This window comes from Acipenser ruthenus, chromosome 43 (genome assembly GCF_902713425.1).
Source record: "Acipenser ruthenus chromosome 43, fAciRut3.2 maternal haplotype, whole genome shotgun sequence".
Lineage (NCBI taxonomy): Eukaryota > Metazoa > Chordata > Actinopteri > Acipenseriformes > Acipenseridae > Acipenser > Acipenser ruthenus.
The window spans coordinates 8,043,197-8,061,913 of NC_081231.1; the positions used below are offsets into that span (position 1 = coordinate 8,043,197).

Consider the following 18,717-nt stretch of genomic DNA (forward strand, 5'->3'; position numbering starts at 1 on the left):
CATTATCTACTGGTTTATATTACTCTGACATTATCTACTGGTTTATATTACTCTGGCATTATCTACTGGTTTATATTAATCTGACATTATCTACTGGTTTATATTACTCTGACATTATCTACTGGTTTATATTACTCTGACATTATCTACTGGTTTATATTAATCTGACATTATCTATTGGTTTATATTACTCTGACATTATCTACTGGTTTATATTACTCTGGCATTATCTACTGGTTTATATTAATCTGACATTATCTACTGGTTTATATTACTCTGACATTATCTACTGGTTTATATTACTCTGACATTATCTACTGGTTTATATTACTCTGACATTATCTACTGGTTTATATTACTCTGACATTATCTACTGGTTTATATTAATCTGACATTATCTACTGGTTTATATTACTCTGACATTATCTACTGGTTTATATTACTCTGACATTATCTACTGGTTTATATTACTCTGACATTATCTACGGTTTATATTACTCTGACATTATCTACTGGTGCAGCACTGGTTTATATTAAGGTGAGGTGTGTGTGTTTTAATTTTAATGAAAATTTAAATATATATTAAATTATTTACTGGTGCAGCACATTTATATTAAGGTGATGTGTGTGTGTGTTTATATATTTAAATGATCATTAAATTAAATTCAATTATTTACTGGTGCCGCACATATTTATATTAAGGTGAGGTGTGTGTGTGTTTTAATTTAATGATAATTTAAATATATGTTCAGTTATTTACTGGTGCAGCACTGGTTTATATTAAGGTGAGGTGTGTGTGTTTTAATTTAATGATAATTTAAATATATGTTCAGTTATTTACTGGTGCCGCACATATTTATATTAAGGTGAGGTGTGTGTGTTTTAATTTAATGATAATTTAAATATATGTTCAGTTATTTACTGGTGCCGCACATATTTATATTAAGGTGAGGTGTGTGTGTTTTAATTTAATGATAATTTAAATATATGTTCAGTTATTTACTGGTGCAGCACATATTTATATTAAGGTGAGGTGTGTGTGTGTTTTAATGTAGTAAATGATTCTAATAGAGGTTACATTAGTTACTGGTGCAAGTTTCTTTCACCTTGTAAAGAATATATTCAGAGTGGTAACAGAGTAACAGGCCTCTTCACCATGGCATGGCAGAGCATGGATTTACAGAATGAATGTACAACTTGCAGTGTACTATTAAATCCCATAGAGGGCACCACAAACACATTTACTGAGGGAGGAAGGGAGCAAGCTCCTGTATAATTATACAATCACCTGTAAGGTCTTGATGCTGCAGTACATTACAAACAGCAGCCAGGATACAGGTGTTGAATTGCTTATCAGGAGGACAGGGCTAAGGTAGATGGCAGATGAAGGACAGTTCTCCTTTTCACATGATCCTCCAGTGCAATGACATGGGCAGCTCTAGCCTGGGTCACTCTGAGCCTCTGTCTGGTAAGTGAGACGAGTTGTCCTAGTGCAGCTCAGCAAGCTGGTCTCTTCCAGTCCAGGTCTGCGTTCCAACCATGGCTGCGTTTCTACCTGGAGGAAAAGCCCTCCAGGACTCGAGCCTGTCGCAATGCAAGTGAAGCTGCAGCATATACTAGCACTGTGGCGCCCCCTATGGTCTTTAAATAGGTCTGCATTATCACACAGATATATATATATATGCAGTCTGCAGGGTGCAATGCAACATGGGGTGAAGTCATTAAGGCTATGATTAGGGTGGTTTGCTACATCTTATGATTTAAATGGAAATGTCTTATTTTTTTCTGATGATATTTAATTTACATTCCTGTAAAAAACATAAAAATAACAGGGTCACTGAAAAAGTTTTATTTCTCATTATAGTGTATGGGGAGCAGAGGGGAGGGGGGCAAATCCATGCATTCATGAAACATGTTCATCTCATGCAAACACATAGAAATCACACGAGCTGTACCAAAGAAAATATGTGATTCATGTCATTGTATTGTATGAAGGGATGTGCATGATAATGATACTCTACTACTCTGTATTTCTGAATGTATTTTTGCTGATTTATTTCAATAAAGTTTCAATCTCAATCTTTGGCATCTTTTTTTATTATTACTATTATATTACCACGATTAAACACCCACGAAGTGTCCACGGCTGGGATGAAGCTCGAGTGAAGACGACCAGACCGCAGGTGAAATTCTGAGCAAACCGCATCACTCATAGAATAAGGAGGAATGTGTTTGTATTGTATTCATGCAACAGTCTCTTGACACAGGGGTTGTACCGACAGACTGGAAAATAGCAAACGTAATACCAATCCACAAAAAGGGAGACAAAACCAAACCAGGTAACTACAGACCAGTAAGCCTGACTTCTACTATATGTAAACTTATGGATCTATAATAAGATCCAAAATGGAAAATTACTTATATGGTAACAATATCCTGGGAGACAGCCAGCATGGTTTTAGGAAAGGGAGATCATGTCTAACTAACCTACTTGACTTTTTTGAGGATGCAACATTGAAAATGGATAACTGCAAAGCATACAACATGGTTTATTTAGATTTCCAGAAAGCTTTTGACAAAGTCCCGCATAAAAGATTAATTCTCAAACTGAGCGCAGTAGGGATTCAAGGAAATGCATGCACATGGATTAGGGAGTGGTTAACAGGTAGAAAACAGAAAGTACTGAGTAGAGGAGAAACCTCAAAATGGAGTGAGGTAACCAGCGGTGTACCACAGGTATCAGTATTAGGTCCTCTGCTATTCCTAATCTACATTAATGATTTAGATTCTGGTATAGTAAGCAAACTCGTTAAATTTGCAGACGACACAAAAATAGGAGGAGTGGCAAACACTGTTGCAGCAGCAAAGGTCATTCAAAATGATCTAGACAGCATTCAAAATTGGGCAGACACATGGCAAATGACATTTAATAGAGAAAAGTGTAAAGTATTGCATCCGGGCAATAAAAATGTGCATTATAAATATCATATGGGAGATAGTGAAATTGAAGAAGGGAGCTATGAAAAAGACCTAGGAGTTTATGTTGACTCAGAAATGTCTTCATCTAGACAATGTGGGGAAGCTATAAAAAAGGCTAACAAGATGCTTGGATATATTGTGAGAAGTGTTGAATTTAAATCAAGGGAAGTAATGTTAAAACTCTACAATGCATTAGTAAGACCTCACCTAGAATATTGTGTTCAGTTCTGGTCACCTCGTTACAAAAAGGATATTGCTGCTCTAGAAAGAGTGCAAAGAAGAGCAACCAGAATTATCCCGGGTTTAAAAGGCATGTCGTATGCAGACAGGCTAAAAGAATTGAATCTATTCAGTCTTGAACAAAGAAGACTACGCGGCGATCTGATTCAAACATTCAAAATCCTAAAAGGTATAGAAAATGTCAACCCGGGGGACTTCTTTGACTTGAAAAAAGAAAAAAGGACCCGGGGTCATAAATGGAGATTAGATAAAGGGGCATTCAGAACAGAAAATAGGAGGCACTTTTTTACACAGAGAATTGTGAGGGTCTGGAACCAACTCCCCAGTAATGTTGTTGAAGCTGACACCCTGGGATCCTTCAAGAAGCTGCTTGATGAGATTCTGGGATCAATAAGCTACTAACAACCAAACGAGCAAGATGGGCTGAATGGCCCCCTCTCGTTTGTAAACTTTCTTATGTTCTTCTTATGTTCTTAACTTTCTTTTTTTCATGGCCGTGGCACTTTTTCATGGAATTGTCCTTATAATGTTTTTACTTATTAAAAACAAGGCTAATTGTTTAGAATGTTACTGCAATTACTGATCTGAGGACACCTGTGCGTACAGCAATAACTTGCATAGTATTGATTTGAGGCACCTCTGTGTGTACAGCAATAACTTGCATAGTATTGATTTGAGGCACCTCTGTGTGCAGAGCAATAACTTGCATAGTATTGATCTGAGGCACCTCTGTGTGCAGAGCAATAACTTGCATAGTATTGATTTGAGGCACCTCTGTGTACAGCAATAACTTGCATAGTATTGATTTGAGGCACCTCTGTGTGCAGAGCAATAACTTGCATAGTATTGATTTGAGGCACCTCTGTGTGCAGAGCAATAACTTGCATAGTATTGATTTGAGGCACCTCTGTGTGCAGAGCAATAACTTGCATAGTATTGATTTGAGGACACCTCTGTGTGCAGAGCAATAACTTGCATAGTATTGATTTGAGGCACCTCTGTGTGCAGAGCAATAACTTGCATAGTATTGATTTGAGGCACCTCTGTGTGCAGAGCAATAACTTGCATAGTATTGATTTGAGGCACCTCTGTGTGTACAGCAATAACTTGCATAGTATTGATTTGAGGCACCTCTGTGTGCAGAGCAATAACTTGCATAGTATTGATCTGAGGCACCTCTGTGTACAGCAATAACTTGCATAGTATTGATTTGAGGCACCTCTGTGTGCAGAGCAATAACTTGCATAGTATTGATTTGAGGCACCTCTGTGTGCAGAGCAATAACTTGCATAGTATTGATTTGAGGCACCTCTGTGTGCAGAGCAATAACTTGCATAGTATTGATTTGAGGACACCTCTGTGTGCAGAGCAATAACTTGCATAGTATTGATTTGAGGCACCTCTGTGTGCAGAGCAATAACTTGCATAGTATTGATTTGAGGCACCTCTGTGTGCAGAGCAATAACTTGCATAGTATTGATTTGAGGCACCTCTGTGTGTACAGCAATAACTTGCATAGTATTGATTTGAGGCACCTCTGTGTGCAGAGCAATAACTTGCATAGTATTGATCTGAGGCACCTCTGTGTGCAGAGCAATAACTTGCATAGTATTGATTTGAGGACACCTCTGTGTGCAGAGCAATAACTTGCATAGTATTGATCTGAGGCACCTCTGTGTGCAGAGCAATAACTTGCATAGTATTGATTTGAGGACACCTCTGTGTGCAGAGCAATAACTTGCATAGTATTGATTTGAGGCACCTCTGTGTGCAGAGCAATAACTTGCACAGTACTGTTCACTTAAGAAACAGTTGGAAATGAGTCATGGAAAAGATCTACTGAAAAAATTAATTTAAAAGCAAGTGATCAGCCCTTTTTAATCTGTGATAATAACAGAGATTAATTGTAATGTAACACGCATTCTTGTGCTAAACTCTTAGCCTTTCAGATACGTTTCTTTCTGTAATATTAAGCAACAATGTCACAATAATAAACAAAGCACTGCACACAATTACAATCCTGCCCAGTAACACAGTGACTGTTCTGACACACTCAGTTACAATGAGACAATATAAGCCGAGTATGAAGCTGATTGCAGTGTAATGAATAAAGAGAGAGACACTTACTTCAGGTATTGTCAGTGGGATGTGCAGCACGGCTCTAGTGCTCCAGTCACTCGCTCTGACCGTCTCCTCAGTGAATGTGTCCTTTCTTCTCTTCAGATCTGAAAATGTGATTGTTTAGTTCAAGGAGAACAAAGATTTTTTTTTTTGCATGTATTATTTGCTTCGGTTCACTTTCACAGATGTATACTGCACTATGAGATTACAAGAATACAGATTAGGTTACTGTGAAAGGAGTCGTTCAAGAGGAGGGGACAATTTCACCCCCCAGGTGATCAAGGAAGTGCAGCATTATCTGAAAGCAAGGCTTATAAACCCATATTGTAACCTCGTGTAGTACCAGATATCCTGCATCAAAATAAAAACGTGTTTCTTTCAGGTAGCAATATTAAAAACCCTGTGTGACGCTCCACAGCACGAGTTTGGAATTGAGGTCTCCCTCAGTGTTTAAAATGATACCAGCAGAATAAAACTAGCAAAGGCAACAAAGGTACACTTCATTGAAAGTATATTTAAATATGATTTCAAACACATTAAGAAGGACAGAAAGCCGGGTTTCCATGCGTGTTCAGGTAAGTGTGAAAATGAGATAGTCACTGTATTAACGTTTTGGAATGCGCTGCTTTTACAATCATTACGGTACACGTGCACGCACTCCACTCAGTGAAATAATATTTGTTTGATACTGAAAATATATTTGATCTCGTTTATAAAAATAAAAAAAAACTTCCCCGATTGCTAGTTTCTAAGTTCCACGCGGTCTCACGAATAGAAAAAAAACAAAAAAACATGCACGACAAAAATAGCCAGACCGCCAAAGACAATATTTACTCGCTGGATGTTTTCAACACGAGTTCAATCTGTCTGCAAACCCGCCACTCGAGCAGCACGGAGACTGCAACTGAGAGATATGAATAAAAACAAACACGCCGCTTCACAAATACAACACACACACACACAAAAACAACGCGCTCCTACCACACTACAACCCGGACCTTTCAAAATAATACAATATAACAGCGCTCTGTAGTTTATAAACACATTGTAGAGCTCCATGCAGACTCTCTCACCTCCTCTCTGCTCTCCCTCAGTGTCTGAACGGATAAAACAACGCGCTCCTACCACACTACAACCCGGACCTTTCAAAATAATACAATATAACAGCGCTCTGTAGTTTATAAACACATTGTAGAGCTCCATGCAGACTCTCTCACCTCCTCTCTGCTCTCCCTCAGTGTCTGAACGGATAAAACAACGCGCTCCTACCACACTACAACCCGGACCTTTCAAAATAATACAATATAACAGCGCTCTGTAGTTTATAAACACATTGTAGAGCTCCATGCAGACTCTCTCACCTCCTCTCTGCTCTCCCTCAGTGTCTGAACGGATAAAACAACGCGCTCCTACCACACTACAACCCGGACCTTTCAAAATAATACAATATAACAGCGCTCTGTAGTTTATAAACACATTGTAGAGCTCCATGCAGACTCTCTCACCTCCTCTCTGCTCTCCCTCAGTGTCTGAACGGATAAAACAACGCGCTCCTACCACACTACAACCCGGACCTTTCAAAATAATACAATATAACAGCGCTCTGTAGTTTATAAACACATTGTAGAGCTCCATGCAGACTCTCTCACCTCCTCTCTGCTCTCCCTCAGTGTCTGAACGGATAAAACAACGCGCTCCTACCACACTACAACCCGGACCTTTCAAAATAATACAATATAACAGCGCTCTGTAGTTTATAAACACATTGTAGAGCTCCATGCAGACTCTCTCACCTCCTCTCTGCTCTCCCTCAGTGTCTGAACGGATAAAACAACGCGCTCCTACCACACTACAACCCGGACCTTTCAAAATAATACAATATAACAGCGCTCTGTAGTTTATAAACACATTGTAGAGCTCCATGCAGACTCTCTCACCTCCTCTCTGCTCTCCCTCAGTGTCTGAACGGATAAAACAACGCGCTCCTACCACACTACAACCCGGACCTTTCAAAATAATACAATATAACAGCGCTCTGTAGTTTATAAACACATTGTAGAGCTCCATGCAGACTCTCTCACCTCCTCTCTGCTCTCCCTCAGTGTCTGAACGGATAAAACAACGCGCTCCTACCACACTACAACCCGGACCTTTCAAAATAATACAATATAACAGCGCTCTGTAGTTTATAAACACATTGTAGAGCTCCATGCAGACTCTCTCACCTCCTCTCTGCTCTCCCTCAGTGTCTGAACGGATAAAACAACGCGCTCCTACCACACTACAACCCGGACCTTTCAAAATAATACAATATAACAGCGCTCTGTAGTTTATAAACACATTGTAGAGCTCCATGCAGACTCTCTCACCTCCTCTCTGCTCTCCCTCAGTGTCTGAACGGATAAAACAACGCGCTCCTACCACACTACAACCCGGACCTTTCAAAATAATACAATATAACAGCGCTCTGTAGTTTATAAACACATTGTAGAGCTCCATGCAGACTCTCTCACCTCCTCTCTGCTCTCCCTCAGTGTCTGAACGGATAAAACAACGCGCTCCTACCACACTACAACCCGGACCTTTCAAAATAATACAATATAACAGCGCTCTGTAGTTTATAAACACATTGTAGAGCTCCATGCAGACTCTCTCACCTCCTCTCTGCTCTCCCTCAGTGTCTGAACGGATAAAACAACGCGCTCCTACCACACTACAACCCGGACCTTTCAAAATAATACAATATAACAGCGCTCTGTAGTTTATAAACACATTGTAGAGCTCCATGCAGACTCTCTCACCTCCTCTCTGCTCTCCCTCAGTGTCTGAACGGATAAAACAACGCGCTCCTACCACACTACAACCCGGACCTTTCAAAATAATACAATATAACAGCGCTCTGTAGTTTATAAACACATTGTAGAGCTCCATGCAGACTCTCTCACCTCCTCTCTGCTCTCCCTCAGTGTCTGAACGGATAAAACAACGCGCTCCTACCACACTACAACCCGGACCTTTCAAAATAATACAATATAACAGCGCTCTGTAGTTTATAAACACATTGTAGAGCTCCATGCAGACTCTCTCACCTCCTCTCTGCTCTCCCTCAGTGTCTGAACGGATAAAACAACGCGCTCCTACCACACTACAACCCGGACCTTTCAAAATAATACAATATAACAGCGCTCTGTAGTTTATAAACACATTGTAGAGCTCCATGCAGACTCTCTCACCTCCTCTCTGCTCTCCCTCAGTGTCTGAACGGATAAAACAACGCGCTCCTACCACACTACAACCCGGACCTTTCAAAATAATACAATATAACAGCGCTCTGTAGTTTATAAACACATTGTAGAGCTCCATGCAGACTCTCTCACCTCCTCTCTGCTCTCCCTCAGTGTCTGAACGGATAAAACAACGCGCTCCTACCACACTACAACCCGGACCTTTCAAAATAATACAATATAACAGCGCTCTGTAGTTTATAAACACATTGTAGAGCTCCATGCAGACTCTCTCACCTCCTCTCTGCTCTCCCTCAGTGTCTGAACGGATAAAACAACGCGCTCCTACCACACTACAACCCGGACCTTTCAAAATAATACAATATAACAGCGCTCTGTAGTTTATAAACACATTGTAGAGCTCCATGCAGACTCTCTCACCTCCTCTCTGCTCTCCCTCAGTGTCTGAACGGATAAAACAACGCGCTCCTACCACACTACAACCCGGACCTTTCAAAATAATACAATATAACAGCGCTCTGTAGTTTATAAACACATTGTAGAGCTCCATGCAGACTCTCTCACCTCCTCTCTGCTCTCCCTCAGTGTCTGAACGGATAAAACAACGCGCTCCTACCACACTACAACCCGGACCTTTCAAAATAATACAATATAACAGCGCTCTGTAGTTTATAAACACATTGTAGAGCTCCATGCAGACTCTCTCACCTCCTCTCTGCTCTCCCTCAGTGTCTGAACGGGTCTGTCTCCCACAGAACGAGGAATATACCAATCACAAAATACAAACTGATCAGCGCGGTTTAACAATTCATCTAATATGAACCGCAGAGGGAATTGTGATACCGGGGATCTTTTAATAAAAAATGAATATGACTTTCAATTTTAACATCATAATCGAGCTGTTTGTAGCTCTATATTTTTCCCTGTGAATACAATTTGAATTCAGGTAAAGCCCTCCCCCATGCCGGAGTTGGTATAGTCCTTTCTTTATCAGGCGGCAGCAGCGTCGATGCGGCGAGTTTCATGCAGATATATAATCTGTGTTTTGTGTAATTCAGACCAGAAGTATATTTTTTAGTTATTATTTTATTATTATTATTTATTTCTTAGCAGACACCATTATCCAGGGCAACTTACAATTGTTACAAGATATCACATTATTTTTACATACACTTACCCATTTATACAGTTGGGTTTTTACTGGAGCAATCTAGATAAAGCACCTTGTGCAGTAGTGTCCCCACCTGGGATTGAACCCACAACCCTCCGGTCCAGAGTCCTAACCACTACTCCACACTGCTGTCCAGATAATGTATGTCAGAGAAACTCATAAATCATTTCAATTACCTGAAAGGATGAATGAAAACTAAAGGTCTGATTTCTTCCGTCACTTTTTTACACAGAGAATTGTGAGGGTCTGGAACCAACTCCCCAGTAATGTTGTTGAAGCTGACACCCTGGGATCCTTCAAGAAGCTGCTTGATGAGATTCTGGGATCAATAAGCTACTAACAACCAAACGAGCAAGATGGGCTGAATGGCCTCCTCTCGTTTGTAAACTTTCTTATGTTCTTATGTTCTTATGTTCAGTTACATGTCTTCATTGTAAAAAGTCACTCTCTTTTGTTTTGTTTTATTATTATAAAGGCATCACAGAAACCTTGTTCATACCTAATACTGAATGAAAGCAGTGAAGCAGCACAGTAGATCTGCACGCTGGGTAGAAGGGCATCACTGGCATGCAGAGCAGAGAAAGACCAGCAAAAGCAACAGGACCAGCTTGCATTGCAGATATTCCAAATATGCCAGAGCAGTCAATTTAAATGCAGTTATCTGTTTATAAGCACAGCGCCATGGCAACAGACATCATGCTGCTCATGTTCAGCACTGACATAACTGTGACATCATAAAGGAAAGTGATGTAATAATGTCTCTGGCAGTGAATTTTAATTTGAATCTTCATTGCAGAGATTTACTCCTGAGAGGTAAGTTCACAGAGTTTCTGTTCACTATTTATTTATTTAGAGAGATCAAAGTATGACCAATATACATGCTGAACCTAGCTCTCGCTATTCCTTATCCAAAGCTGCCATCGTGTGGCCATTTTGTAGAAATGTTAATTCTAATAAAAGTAACTTTTTTTTTTAACTGAACACAGTGACAAGCGGTTGCTGGTGCCCTCTGCTGTTTACAATGGGTAGTACAGGTAATTACTGTTATTTACTTCTTCAGACATCCAGGGCGACTTACAATTGTTACAAGTTATCACAGTACAAAGTATCACATTATTAGGGCAGCAGTGTGGAGTCGTGGTTAGGGCTCTGGACTCTTGACTAGAAGGTCGTGGGTTCAATCCCAGGTGGTGGACACTGCTGTTGTACCCTTGAGCAAGGTTCTTTACCTAGATTGCTCCAGTAAAAACCCAACTGTATAAATGGGTAATTGTATGTAAAAATAATGTGAGGTCTTGTAACAATTGTAAGTCGCCCTGGATAAGGGCGTCTGCTAAGAAATAAATAATAATAAAACATCACATTACAGAATGTCATAATACAGATAAGAGCAGATATGAAAGTACCATAAAATCAATTCAAGTAAGAGCAAAATAATAAAGCACACAGTAAATTATAAGAGTGAATTCGACTAAGAGCAGCTAAACCTGATAGTAACTGATAGGAACACGTAGTAAGCATGATAAATGCATGAGAATGATTTCAAATAAGAGCAATTACAGAACACTTTATTATTTATACACAGTACTCTCCTGGTTATCCTGTAAATATTGTTTTTGCTGTATTTTAAGAATGTATCAGAAATGTCTATTTTTGCACAGAGGTTAAGGTTAATACGAGTCATTTCAAAGAGCAACTGAGCTGTGTTCAGATACAGATAGATAGATAGCTTGCAACAAAGAGTTCTAGTAAATGGCCACACGATGGCAGCATTGGATAAGGAATAGCGAGAGCTGCGTTCTGCCCGTCTCCATGAAGTCCAGGTTTACAGCACAGGAAGCCCCGTGACCTGACACCTCCCCATGTGAGTTTAATTATTTATTCTTAAAACCAATACTATTTTAATCCACAGCAGTGACTGATAAAACAGCCTTTGTACAGCAGTTGCCCTGCGGTGTGCAGGTCAGGGAGCTGTGTGGGTGCTGGAGTGCGCTGCAGAGCAGATTTCCACTCGATCACACAAGGGAATATAAAGGATGCCGTGTTCAGAGCTGACTGCGATTTAGCGTGGGGATAGATTGAAACCACTGAAGCTGAAGTAAAGAAAATGTACGTGATCTCTAACTCGCTGTTTGACAAAATTAAAAAATAAAAGCGTGTGTGATGCTTATTTCCCAAAAAGCCCTTGTCTTTAACCACGGGAGCACACAGACTCTTACGGGGGTTTGAAACCGCACATCACTTTGTGCGGATCCTTACTCATGTCTGGCCCACAGGAGTTCCCTGGCTGTAGTTTATGTGGCTGTTCTTTGATCTGGTTGATTCTAGTGTGTGCAGAGCTGCTAGTCTGTGATGGTTGGTTCTAGTGTGTGCAGAGCTGCTAGTCTGTGATGGTTGATTCTAGTGTGTGCAGAGCTGCTAGTCTGTGATGGTTGATTCTAATGTGTGCAGAGCTGCTAGTCTGTGATGGTTGATTCTAGTGTGTGCAGAGCTGCTAGTCTGCGATGGTTGATTCTAGTGTGTGGAGACAATCCTGTTATTTTAACTGTGATTTGCCAGGACACTGACTGGTGCCTGGTTTATGTTCTCCACTAGATGTCACTGTTTACTCAGCTTTCTGTATTTCAACATTCAGGATTCTTGACATGAATATAGATTAATGGTTGACCACAGGCACGAAATAGCGGAGGGGTGGGAAGTAAAGTTGATCCTCTGTTATATAATTAATTATAACTCTGTGTTACATGATTCAACTACAGCAGTGCAAGCTGATTCTTCAGCTCTGGTTTATAGTTATGTTTCATTTTATGAAATAAAAAATAATCAGGAGTGTTTTGCACACTTTCTGGTGCTGGGACTCTGTATCAGCCTATAGCATTAATAACTAATACTACACTGTACTCTCTCTTTATTAGCTTGTTTTTCTCCATGTCTCAGATGAAATCTGGATTCCAAGAGTGTGTGTGTATATATATGTGTGCATGAATATGTATGTGTGTGTGCTTACCAGATCTCTGGGCTCCAGGCACACAAGTCTTACTGCAGGTATCCTCCAGGTGGGATCTGTAGGGAAGAGGGTTCTGTAGGAGTCTCCAATGACCAGGCAGCTGTAGAGACAGGAACAGGAGTCATGGCAAGCCTGCATTGGAAGCACAGCGGAATGGGCAGCACTAGAGGACTAGCAGACTCCTCACCAGTCAGTGACCAGGTCCCATTGAGGGCTGGAGTCCAGTTCAGGTGGTCAGTCTGGCTGTGGGGCTGTAGGAGCTCAACCTGCAGAAACACGGGCTCCAGCAGAGACTGGGACACGGGGAACGCAGAGTAGAACTTCGAGTAGCTCACATCCAGAGGAGGAGGGGGGGGGGGGGGGGGGGGGGGGGGGGGGAAGCGTTGTAGGTCACTGCCATGCTTTTGAAGCACTTGAGTTCAGGACTCACTTCTTATCAAGGACAGAGGCTCATGGGAGTTGTAGTCTAATCTGTTGGATGGGCCAATGTGTTCAGCTTTGGGAGTTTAGAATTAAGACTACAGAGCGCATCAGCGTCCATGAGACGCGCCGCGCACAGCAGTGCGAATCTGGAAGAGAGACTTCAGCGTTAGTATAGACAGGTCCGTGTAACGAGCGCGCTGCAGGGTATGCGCTAATCGTGTGAGGGGGAAATGAACAATTAAAATTAACCCTTTAAGGTACAGGTTACTACTACTACTACCCCCCCCCCCCCCCCCCAGAATTATACCAAATCATTATTACAACGAAGTGCACTAATTCAAACGTACGGACAGGTTGGATGCGGGCGTTCAAGTTTTTCTCCTCTTGAGTCACTCCAATATTAATTAGATACCATTTGATCAACAAACAGCAAAGAAAAAAGTTAACTATTAGTTTGGTTAAGAAAGATACTAATAGGTTTTTAAAAGACATATTAACGTTTGAATGTTATCACCGTTGGAAAAGAATAAAGTTAAGCTTCCCAAACCAAGTGCTCGACACACACAAAAAAAAAAAAAAAAAAAAGTGTTTCTAGTTTACTTTACATACATTGTGTGTGTATATATATATATATATATATATATATATATATATATATATATATATATATATATATATTATATATATATATATACACACACACACACACAGCTACATCCTAATTTAAATAAGATTTTTTTTAAAAAAACATAAATAAGACTGCACTTACTTTAAAAGAGCGCGACGACCATTGCATCTGTCCTCCACGCTGACTGCCCGAATAACCACGACACCTCAACACCACCGACATCGTTTAACCGGACCCGACCCGAGTATATATACTGGAGACGCCGGGTCTCGGCAGCGATAGCAGGTGGGATTGATCAAGCAATTCCGACCCATTGCGCGCTCTGGAGGATCAATTGAGGAAATCGACCCGCATTGCCTTCATTAATTAAATTAAACTCAGAAAACAAAATACTACTAATGATGATGATGATGATGATAACTGGGGACACCCGATCAGCAGTTAATCACGCGTGATTAAGACCACGTGTTGACTCTTCAGTTTAATCTCAGTCAGGTGCTGTGATCGGAAGCGGTGCGATTCTGAGGGCTTTATAAACCCCGGGGCGCGCCGCGTCCCACCAAGCGAGCGAACGCAGCGGCTTCTTTCTGTTGTAGAGAAGCGAGGTTTTGTTAGTGATTGGTGATCTGTGGTGGACACGGCTGGAGAAATCGTATTGAGATGGGGTTCAGGCTGCTTTTAGGGTGAGTTTAATTTTTTTAAATTTGATTTTAAGATAGATATAGATATTGTCTCACTATTCGTTGACTGTGGTTATCACATTTTCAAGCAATTCCACCAACCCCTCTATCTGTGCACATTTAAAATAATTAACAATTTAGCATAGTCCTTGATCTGTTAGCATTCTACTTCAGTTAACTGGCTCCTGCGGATGAGTGTGCCGGATGTCTATGAATTCACATGTATATGTGATTATTATTGTTCCAGAGTTGCCTGGTTATGCGCGGTGTTGCCGGCTGGCTTGGTCGCTCGGGCTTGTCGGGTAAGATCAATATTCACGCCGTAGAACAATCTCCAGTCTGCAGTGCAATATATCTGTATCACTTGGGTTCATGTGGTATTTGTGTGTGTCTTGGGTTCACAAACCCAACTCTACACTAATGCTGGGGTATTTAATGTTATCCAGTTGGGCTGGTCCAGGACTCCCGCTAACTGGAATCTGTGGATTATGTCTATCACAGTATTATCAGATATGTTTAATAAATTGATTGACCGCCCTTGTATACAGAATAAAAGGGTGATGGTTCTCGGGGCAGATCAGATAATTGACAGTCACTCGAGATGCTTAATGAAGAGAATTAATTGAACTGGGAACTCGCCCTTGATGATTTGGCATGTAACGTTTAGACTTCCTGAACGTTGTAGTTGGTTCAAGTTATGAGTATTCTATTAATCGATTGAATTGGCAGCTTTGTTTAGGCTTATGAAACGCTATATAGCCAACTTACAAAACGTTTTATCTATTCTATTTAATATGGTGTGTGACTTTGTATTGCTGGTGTTCTTAAATAACGGAGCGGCTCTGTGCGTTCATTTCTGACTTCAGGTAACTTTGTGACCGAGTGCCGGGATCGGTACTTCTGGATGTCAACCAATGGCAAGTTTGCCGGCGGTAACTTTCGCTTTGACGTCATCGGTAAGTTAGCTAAATATTTAAATAAATCTTAAATCTCTTAGCTAGATTTAACAGTTAGCTAAATATTTAAATAAATCTTAAATCTCTCTTAACTAGATTTAACATTTAGTTAAATATTTAACTGGCAGCTAAAGTGCATAGCATAAGTGTACCTGTGTGTGTGTGTCTGTGTCAGTACCTGTGTGTGTGCGTGTGTCAGTACCTGTGTGTGTGTGTGTGTGTCAGTACCTGTGTCTGCGTGTCACTATCTGTGTGTGTGTGTGTCAGTACCTGTGTGTGTGTGTGTCAGTACCTGTGTGTGTGTGTCAGTACCTGTGTGTGTGTGCTTGTCAGTATGTGTGTGTGTGTGTCACTATCTGTGTGTGTGTCTCAGTGTGTGTGTCTTAGTGTGTGTGTGTGTGTGTCAGTACATGTGTGTGTGTGTGTCAGTACCTGTGTGTGTGTGTGTGTGTGTCAGTACCTGTATGTGTGTGTGTGTGTCAGTACCTGTGCGTGTTAGTACCTGTGTCTGTGTGTGCGTGTCACTATCTGTGTGTGTGTGTCTGTGTCAGTACCTGTGTGTGTGTCTGTCAGTACCTGTGTGTCTGTGTCAGTACCTGTGTGTGTCTGTATCAGTACCTGTGAGTGTGTGTGTCTGTGTCAGTACCTGTGTGTGTGTGTGTGTCACTATCTGTGTGTGTGTGTCTGTGTCAGTACCTGTGTGTGTCTGTGTCAGTACCTGTGCGTGTCACTATCTGTGTGTGTGTCTGTGTCAGTACCTGTGTGTGTGTGTCTGTCAGTACCTGTGTGTGTGTGTCTGTGTCAGTACCTGTATGTGTCTGTGTCAGTACCTGTGAGTGTGTGTGTCTGTGTCAGTTCCTGTGAGTGTGTGTGTCTGTGTCAGTACCTGTGTGTGTGTGCGTGTCACTATCTGTGTGTGTGTGTCACTATCTGTGTGTGTGTCTGTGTCAGTACCTGTGTGTGTGTGTGTCTGTGTCAGTAACTGTGTGTGTGTGTGTCTGTGTCAGTACCTGTGCGTGTCACTATCTGTGTGTGTGTCTGTGTCAGTACCTGTGTGTGTGTGTGTGTGTCAGTACCTGTGCGTGTCAGTACCTGTGTGTGTGTGTCAGTACCTGTGTGTCTGTGTCAGTACCTATGTATGTGTGTGTGTCACTATCTGTGTGTGTGTCTCAGTGTGTGTGTGTGTGTCTTAGTGTGTGTGTGTGTGTCAGTACATGTGTGTGCGTGCATGTCAGTATCTGTGTGTGTGTCTGTGTCAGTACCTGTGTGTGTGTGCGTCACTATCTGTGTGTCTGTGTCAGTACCTGTGTGTGTCTGTGTCAGTTCCTGTGAGTGTGTGTGTCAGTACCTGTGTGTGTGTGCGTGTCACTATCTGTGTGTGTGTGCGTGTCACTATCTGTGTGTGTGTGTGTCACTATCTGTGTGTGTGTGTCTGTGTCAGTACCTGTGTGTGTGTGTGTGTGTGTGTGTCAGTACCTGTTCGTGTCACTATCTGTGTGTGTGTGTCAGTACCTGTGGTTGTGTGTGCGTGTCAGTACCTGTGGTTGTGTGTGCGTGTCAGTACCTGTGTGTGTGCTTGTCAGTATGTGTGTGTGTCACTATCTGTGTGTGTGTCTCAGTGTGTGTCTTAGTGTGTGTGTCAGTACATGTGTGTGCGTGCATGTCAGTATCTGTGTGTGTGTTTGTGTCAGTACCTGTGTGTGTGCGTGCATGTCAGTATCTGTGTGTCTGTGTCAGTACCTGTGTGTGTGTGTGTGTGTCAGTACCTGTTCGTGTCACTATCTGTGTGTGTGTGTCAGTACCTGTGTGTGTGTGTGTGTCAGTACCTGTGTGTGTGTGTCAGTACCTCTGTGTGTGTGTGTGTGTGTCAGTACCTGTGTGTGTGTGTATCAGTACCCCTGTGTTTGTGTGTGTGTGTGTCAGTACCTCTGTGTGTGTGTCAGTACCTGTGTGTGTGTGTGTGTCAGTACCTCTGTGTGTCAGTACCTGTGTGTGTGTCTGTGTCAGTACCCCTGTGTTTGTGTGTGTGTGTCAGTACCTCTGTGTGTGTGTGTCAGTACCTCTGTGTGTGTGTGTCAGTACCTGTGTGTGTGTGTGTGTCAGTACCTCTGTGTGTGTGTGTGTCAGTACCTCTGTGTGTCAGTACCTGTGTGTGTGTCTGTGTCAGTACCTCTGTGTGTGTGTGTGTGTCAGTACCTGTGTGTGTGTGTGTGTGTGTCAGTACCTGTGTGTGTGTGTGTGTGTCAGTACCTCTGTGTGTGTGTGTTTGTGTCAGTACCTCTGTGTGTGTGTGTGTCAGTACCTCTGTGTGTGTGTGTGTCAGTACCTCTGTGTGTGTGTGTGTTTGTGTGTGTGTGTGTGTTTGTGTGTGTCAGTACCTGTGTGTGTGTCAGTACCTCTGTGTGTGCGTGTGTCAGTACCTCTGTGTGTGTGTGTGTGTGTGTGTCAGTACCTGTGTGTGTGTGTGTGTGTGTGTGTCAGTACCTCTGTGTGTGTCAGTACCTCTCTGTGTGTCAGTACCTGTGTGTGTGTGTGTGTGTGTCAGTACCTGTGTGTGTGTGTGTGTGTGTGTGTGTCAGTACCTGTGTGTGTGTGTGTCAGTACCTCTGTGTGTGTGTGTGTCAGTACCACTGTGTGTGTGTGTGTCACTACCTCTGTGTGTGTCTGTGTGTCAGTACCTCTGTGTGTGTGTCAGTACCTCTGTGTGTCTGTGTGTGTGTGTGTGTCAGTACCTCTGTGTGTGTGTGTGTGTCAGTACCTCAGTATGTGTGTGTGTGTGTGTGTGTGTCAGTACCTGTGTGTGTGTCCGTACCTCTGTGTGTGTGTGTCCGTACCTCTGTGTGTGTGTGTCAGTACCTGTGTGTGTGTGTCAGTACCTGTGTGTGTGTGTCAGTACCTGTGTGTGTGTGTCAGTACCTCTGTGTGTGTGTGTGTGTCGGTACCTCTGTGTGTGTGTGTGTCAGTACCTCTGTGTGTCTGTGTGTCAGTACCTCTGTGTGTGTGTGTCAGTACCTCTGTGTGTGTGTGTCAGTACCTCTGTGTGTGTGTGTGTCAGTGCCTGTGTGTGCGTGTCAGTACCTGTGTGTGTGTGTGTCTGTGTCAGTACCTATGTATGTGTGTGTGTCACTATCTGTGTGTGTGTCTCAGTGTGTGTGTGTGTGTCTTAGTGTGTGTGTGTGTGTCAGTACATGTGTGTGCGTGCATGTCAGTATCTGTGTGTGTCTGTGTCAGTACCTGTGTGTGTGTGCGTCACTATCTGTGTGTCTG

General features: G+C 42.0%; 1 protein-coding gene across 1 annotated transcript in view; it reads right to left on the bottom strand.

Moving 5' to 3' along the window:
- LOC131709378 (transcobalamin-1-like) overlaps nucleotides 1-18,717 on the bottom strand; it is a 317,542-nt gene that overhangs the window by 222,272 nt on the left and 76,553 nt on the right. The window lies entirely within an intron of this gene.